General features: G+C 33.4%; 1 long non-coding RNA gene across 3 annotated transcripts in view; it reads left to right on the plus strand.

Moving 5' to 3' along the window:
* Window positions 1-2,517, plus strand: part of LOC148950863 (uncharacterized) — a 13,343-nt gene extending 10,826 nt beyond the window's left edge. For all 3 annotated transcript variants that reach the window (XR_016141859.1, XR_016141858.1, XR_016141860.1), the window contains exon 3: window positions 1,892-2,517. This is a non-coding gene — a long non-coding RNA (uncharacterized LOC148950863). The remainder of the gene's footprint in view (window positions 1-1,891) is intronic.
* The last annotated feature ends 5,178 nt before the right edge of the window (window positions 2,518-7,695 follow it).

Genomic DNA, 7,695 nt, shown 5'->3' on the forward strand with positions numbered 1-7,695 from the left:
GAGGGCTGTGAATGGGTTGTCAGCCTCAAAATATAATTTGTAAAGCTTTGATCTATGTTGAACAAAATAGCTATCTCGAACTTATCATTTAATGGGTTTGGGGAAATGGTGGGCGTGAGAGGGGGGTTACTTACCATCCAATAACTTTCGACTATTAAAAGGGGCACTAGCCGTTTCAATTTCCAATCGATTGATTCCTTTTTGAGTTTCTACGACAACGCTTGCTATAAAAAAAAACATTATTAGTCCCCAGGGCATAACTTAAATACTTTGCCTTGAGGGCTGTGAGGGGAATGTCGTCCTCAAATAAATATTTTCCGGACGTTATAACTATTTCGAACAAAAAGCCAATCTCAGAGAGTATGTATCTGGGGAAATGGTGGACGTGAAAGGGGTGTTAGTTATCTTCCAATCACTTTTGATGATAATATTGAAAATGCCACAGGCTCTTCTAATTTGCAATTAAATGAGCCCTTTTTGAAGTTTCTACAGCATCACTATCTATAAAAACCTTATATGCCCCCAGGGTCTAACTTATAACCCTTGCCCCGAGGGCTCCGAGGGGGTTAACATCCTCAAAGACCTAATTTCTAAAACTTTTAACTACGTTGAACAAAATGGTTATCTAAAATTTTGATTGGATGTGTTTGGGGAAAAGGTGGGCGCGAGAGGGGGGTTAGTTGCCCTCAAATCATTTTTGACTATTAAAAAGGGCACTAGCCCTTTGAATTTCCAATCGAATGAGCACTTTTTCAAGTTTCTATGACAAAAATTTCAATAAAAACTTTGTATGCCCCCAAGGCATAACAAAACCCTTACCCTAAGGACTGTGGGGGGAGTTTCATCCTCTTAGATATAATTTCTGGACCTTTCAGCTACTTTGAACAAAATGGCTATCTCAAAATTTTGATTGGATGTGTTTGGGGAAAAGGTGGGCGTGAGAGGGGGGTTAGTTGCCCTCCAATCACTTTCGACTAGTCCCTCTCCCACGCCCCCCCTACCCTTTGCCCCTTATGTTTAAAAATAAATGTTGACTTAAGATTAAATCAAAATACACTGTGATAACACTAATTTCCAATAAGGCATCTCATCAGTATCGCAAGAACGACTGAGGGTATTTTGTTCAAACTTTCGGGGCTACTTCTACTCTTAAAATTTAACCAAATCAAAATAGCGTATATGTATCCAAGCTATCAAAGAAAGTAAACATAAATTTTTGCGAATGGTATCAAGTTTTCTATTTCAGGTCAACTAGAGGAGGTATGAAACTAAATTAAACACTACTATTTGTGTCCAGATTTTTAAAAGGGTGTAGGCCTATGTTGTTAAAAATTGCTGAAAATTTTTCTCCATACAAATAGCAGGCCAATCTATTAAGTCTTAAAAAAAACGAAAAGATCTAAAGAATTATTATCTTTTTCCCTAAAAAGACTATGTCAATATAAAATGAACAGAACATAAATTAAAAAAAACTTTTTCCACAAAATAAGTTTTTCAAAGAAAAGTAAAGAACTCCATTAAACCAAAAATGAGCAAAAATAAAATCAAATAATCTACCAAGCGATAATCTACCAGTCTCTTTCTTGACATAAGTATATAGTGCTGGTAATAATATAGCAAGCCTTGGAAATAGTTAACCATTAAAATAGTATTTTGTACTTGTTTCTGTGATTTTGTGTTGCAGATTTCACAGTAGGGTTTAGTGTTGAGATTGTTTATGTTATACTAAAATAGGCTGGGACTGTACTGCCAATTTTAAATCGAAGAAAGCTCTTGCCAGGGTTCGAGTTAGAGTTAGAGCTGCGCTATATTTGGTGTCAAGTAAGGTCTATTTAATGTAAAAAGATCTATTTGAATGTAAGTTATAAGTTTTTTTTTGTTTTTTTTTTAGTTTTAAAAATGGAAATTACTACTTTTGAAGAATTCAGAAAGAAAATGGTGAGCGAGGAATTCCAACGGCAATCATTCAAAGCTTTTTGTCATAATCAAAAGTTCGGAGATAAAAGAGAAGAATGGAGAGAACAACTTCGTTTCAGCTTCAGGATTAAAGTGAAGTTTTGGCCGATATTGTGAATACTTTGTTAACTGAAGCTGGTTTTGTTAATAAGAATATAGCTCAAGTGCCTACAGTTAAAGCCTGCAAAGAATGTAAAAAGACTCCAAACTTGTAAGAAAGCTCCAAACCGAGTGTGGGTTAGACAATCTGATTCAACTTGTAAGAAGACTCATAACCAAGTGTGGGTTAGACAACCGGATTCAACTTGTAAGAAGGCTCAAAACCGAGTGTGGGTTAGACAACCGGATTAAAAAAAAATGGAGTGTATTTGAAAGACTTGGGGAAATTGTCAATAGCAAAAGAGACTCCAAAGCTTCTGGATTGTTGACAAGCAGCCAAATAGCTTAACTAAAATCGAAAAAAGGAGCATAAGAGACAGGCTTGGGGATATTGTGAAAGTCGAAGGAAAGCATTGTATATATAATTAAATTTGATTATTAATATAATTAAATTTGATGTTATTACCCCTTTGAATTACTTTAACGAACTTAAGAGTCAGGACTGAGTGAAGAGTCGGGAATATTCTTATTTCATAGTCCAGAAAAAATCCCATTCTTTTATGAAAAGGTGAAGATTTCTCGCATTTTATTTCCTTCTTCTGTCTTTCCCTGTATTTTAGAGTTGATTTTTCAAGGACACTTTTTTTTGCCTACACTTGCTTTCTTTCTATCTCAGAATTGAGACTCAATATGTAACCAACTTCATGTCAGGACTCACTAAGTAAAATACGATTGGATAGAGGATTCAAGGGTCAATTTATTATATAGAATGGAAAATTACCTGTTCTTTTTTCAATTCTCTTTCCTTGAATTATCTTTGTAATTCACCAAAATTTTTAGATTTTAATTAGGAATTGAACAATATTTTTTTTTTCAGAAATCTTGAGTTTCATGAATGTTGTAAATAAAACTGAGTCAACAACTGAGTCGAAAATATAGCTGCGTTATTGCATACCTTTCACTAAAATCATTTAAAAACTAAACCCTATACCAATCGCTTTTTCGCCATTTTCATACCAAATACAGGATGTCAAATAAAATTGACAACCTGTATTTGGTATACGTTGATACGATGAGGTTTCACCTGCCAGATTTAGTGTTACTATCATAGTTATTTGAAACATATAAAATAAAAATAAATTGTTATTTAAAGCAAATTCAACGAATTGAGCCTTTCCGATCTAGAGCCATTGTGATAAAAAGAAGTTACTTTTTATGGAATAGAACATATTTATTCACTTCTGTAGCTTAAAGCTAGCATGAACAGCTCGAACAACAAATATAAGAATTTAGAGTAATAAGCGCTACTTACGGTCAACTCATCTAGATAAAAAAGCTAAGTTGAGCTAGCATTTTATTTTTTAATTGAAAATAAGAAGCTGCACAAAAATTTATTGTAGGGGTTTTTCCGCCGTCCAACATAAAACTGTTACCTAACATTTTCCCCAACAATCGTTTTTGAAATTGTTGGGGAATTTATGAAGTTTACATTGGTATTGGACGGTGAGAATTTCATTCCACAGTTCATGCTAAGTTTGTGCTGTGTTGTTTCTAAAAAAGGTAGATAAAATGATTTTACTCAATGTCTATGAGTAATGATTGAAGAACCAAAAATAAAATTTTAACACTTTTTTAATATTTTCTATTTTAGATGTCTGATATTTAGTTGACATCAATACCAAACCAGACAAGTGTAACCATTCGAGAATTGGACATAAGAACAATAATTGATTCTTAAGCTAATCATTGTGAAGATTGTATAACAATGGTTTAAGTGAGGAGTTGATATTAAGTTCTAGATTAAGGGTAAAAATATGTCTCAGACATCATATAATTGAGCCATGTCCCCACTTCAAATCATTGGAGTTAGAAATCTTAACATTTTAATTCGAAACTGTCAGAAAATACGAAGGATCTAATTTGTTTGTCTTATATCTATCCAATTTATATTTATAAAGATTATATTTACATTTGTAATTTATGTTTATCTTAGTTACATTTCTAATTTGTCTCTAACATAAGCACTTTTGAATGGTAGAGACTTCTTAAATTTTATCATAACTTTGGTAAAACTGTGTATATTTAAGTTCGAAGCCATGTCTTTAGGTGTTGATGTCTGGCCCATTATCTTCGAGTGTATTCGACTTGTCTTTTTCTATAATTAATTTTAAAATAAGGTTTCTACAAACTAACTTTTTTTAAAGAAAAGTGGCCACAAAGAGCTAAATTAAACCAATAATGAGCAGAAATAAAGTCAAATAATTTTTCAAGCATAAAACTACAAATCACCATTAATTTATAAATAACCCCAAAAACAAGTAGAATTTACAATAGATATCCGAGTCAAACTTAAAACGAGTAGAAACTAAAAGGAGTTAGGCTGACGGCTAATTTGCCTTCTAAAGACTAAAAAATAATTTGCCCTTAGACTGAAAACAATCCTTATTTTAAGCTGTGCGTTTCTATTTCTCATATTATCGATGAAAAGAAAATCACCAACATAACCAAGATTACTGAAAAAAAACAAATGAATGTGGGTTGACAGTTTAATATATATATATCTATATATATATATATATATATATATATATATATATATATATATATATATATATATATATATATATATATATATATATATATATATATATATATAATATATATATATATATATATATATATATATATATATATATATATATATATATATATATATTAAGTATATATATAATATATATATATAAGGACATAGTGTCTTTTTATTTAGTTTAAAATTCCCTCGAGAATATTCGCTAAAGGTTCAAGCACTTTTGAACATACCTTGGAAGATTCAACTTAATTCCCTCAGCTGTTACGGAAATATTGCTAATGTGCCCTTTTGACAATCAGCATGCACATAATGTGTTGATTTTGTTCAATATCCCCTAGTATTTTCTGAAAGCAGACACAAGTAAACGTAGTACCAGTTTTAAGCTGTCTTAGTCAAAGTTGAAAGTTGTCGCAGTCGGAAGTAGTCACTATTGCAGTCGTAACTAGTCGTATTTGTAGCCGAATATAATTTTTTATATTAGAAAATAATGTTTTTACTTTTATAACTTTAATTAATCAAATAATATTAACATTTTGATTGCTAAATACCAGTATATGTATATTAAACTTACAATGCACATTCATTTGCATTTTTTTGCAATAAAGCGCAAATTATGTTCTGGCCTTGGGAAGGCACAGGGATTTTGCGCAAAACTTATGTTAATTTCTGCTCGTTTTGAATTTGACTCGGTTATTTATTGTAATTTCTGTTCGTTTTGGGTTTTATTTGTTTATTGATGCTGATTTGTGGTAGTTTCACGCTTGATAGATTATTTGATTCTATTGTTGTTAATTTTTGGTTTAATGAAGTTCTTTACTTTTCTTTGAAAAACTTGTTTTGTGGAAAAAGTTTTTTTAATTAATTTCTGTTCGTTTTATATTGACATAGTCTTTTCAGGGAAAAGGAAAATAATGCTTTAAATCTTTTCTTTTTGTAAGACTTTATAGTTTGGCCTGCTATTTGTATGCTGGAGAAAAATTTTCAGCAATTTTTAACAACATAGCCTACACCCTTTTAAAAATCTGGACACAAATAGTACTGTTTAATTTAGTTTCATACCTCCTCTAGTTGACCTGAAATGGAAAACTTGATACCATTCGGAAAAAAAATCTGTTTACTTTCTTTGATAGCTTGAATACATTTACACTATTTTGATTTGGTTAAATTTTAAGAGCAGAAATAGCCCCGAAATTCTGAACATTATACCCTCAGTCGTTCTTGGGATACTGCTGAGATGCTTTATTGGGTAGCACAGTGCATTTGATTTAATCTTAAGGCAACATTTAGTTTTTAAACATAATGGGCAAATGGGAGGGTGGGTGTGCTAGGGGGATTAGTTGCCCTCCAATCACTTTTGACTATTGAAAAGGGCATCAGCCCTTTCTATTTTCAATCAAATGAGCCTTTTTCGAACTTCCCACGACAACTCCCTTGATACGAAGTGCCCTGGTCTAAACAACAACAAAAAATAATACATTATACCCCCCATCGATCTTTACTATAAAAATGTCAAGCCTTCAAATCACTTTTAATTATTAAAAAGGACACTAGGCCTTTCGATTTCCAATCGAATGAGCCCTTTTTTAAACGACAACGCTTTCTATAAACACATTACATGCCCCCAGGGCATAAATTACAACATAGGAATTTCAGAGAGGGAAGGAAATAATAAATGAAAAATAAAACCAAAAAAGGGTGAGAAAACGAGGATTTTGTCAGCCAGTGGCAAAAAACATGAAGACGAAAAACAAGCAAATATTTCGACAAGGACCTCCGCTAAGTCATCCTCAGTGCTAAACAAAAAAGAAAAGAAAAAACAACAAAAAACAACCTTTTGGAGTTTACTGTACAAGATACGAATAGACACCCAGCCCTAAGGTTGTAATAAACTACAACCCTTACCCTAAGGGCTGTTAGGGTGGTTGTCATCCTCTAAGACCTAGTTTCCAGAACTTTCAACTACCTTAAACAAAATGGCTCAAAATTTTGATTGGAAAAATCTCAAAATTTTGATTGGATGTGTTTGGGGAAATAGTGGACGTGAGAGGGGCGGTTGTCACTCTCCAATCACTTTAAACTATTAAAAAAGGCACTAGCCCTTTCAATTTTATATCAAATGAGTCCTTTCGAAGTATCTACGACAACACTTTCAATAAAATCTTATACTCTCCCTGGGCATAACTTACAATCATTGCCCTGAGGGCTGCGGGGGGTGTCATTCTGAAAGACTTAATTTCCAGAACTTTCTACAACGTTGGACAAAAATGGTTATCTGAAAATTTTGATTGAATGTGTTTAGAGGAGTGGTGGGCGTGAGAGGTGGCTTAGTTACCCTCCAAACACTTTTGACTATTAAAAAGGGCACTAGCCCTTTCAATTTCCAATTGAGTGAGCCCTTTTGAAGTTTCTTCAACAACGCTTTCAATAAAAACCTTATATGCCCCCAGGGTATAACTTACAACCGTTGTAATGGAAAATGGATGTGTTTGGGGAAAAGGTGGGCGTGATGGGCGTGGGGGGGGGCTAGTTGCCCTCCAATCACTTTCGACTATTAAAAAGGGCAATAGCCACTCCAATTTCCAATCAAATGAGCCCTGTTCGAATTTCTACGACAACTCCTTTGATACGAAGTACCCGGGTATGGAGGAAAAAAAAATAATACATTGTGGCAACATCGTTCTTTACTGAGCCCTTTTCGAAGTTTCTACGACAACGCCTTCTATAAAAACCTTATATGCCCCCAGGGCAAAACTTAAAACCCTTGCCCCGAAGGTTGTAGGGGAGTTTCCTCCTCAAAAAGATATTTTCTATCTGGTAATCAACTACGCTGAAAAAAATGGCTATCTCAAAATTTTTATTGGATGTGTTTGGGGGAATGATGGGCGTGGGGGGGGGCTAGTTCCCCTCCAATCACTTTCGACTATTAAAAAGGGCACCAGCTACTCCAATTTCCAATCGAATGAGCCCCTTTCGAAGTTTCTACGACGACCCATTCCATATGCAGGGAGAGTGCCCTGCTCTAAAGGAAAAAATAATACATAGTACATATA

The sequence above is a fragment of the Artemia sp. Qi Xiang Cuo genome, chromosome 6 (assembly GCF_049724085.1).
Source record: "Artemia sp. Qi Xiang Cuo chromosome 6, ASM4972408v1, whole genome shotgun sequence".
Taxonomy (NCBI): Eukaryota; Metazoa; Arthropoda; class Branchiopoda; order Anostraca; family Artemiidae; genus Artemia; species Artemia sp. Qi Xiang Cuo.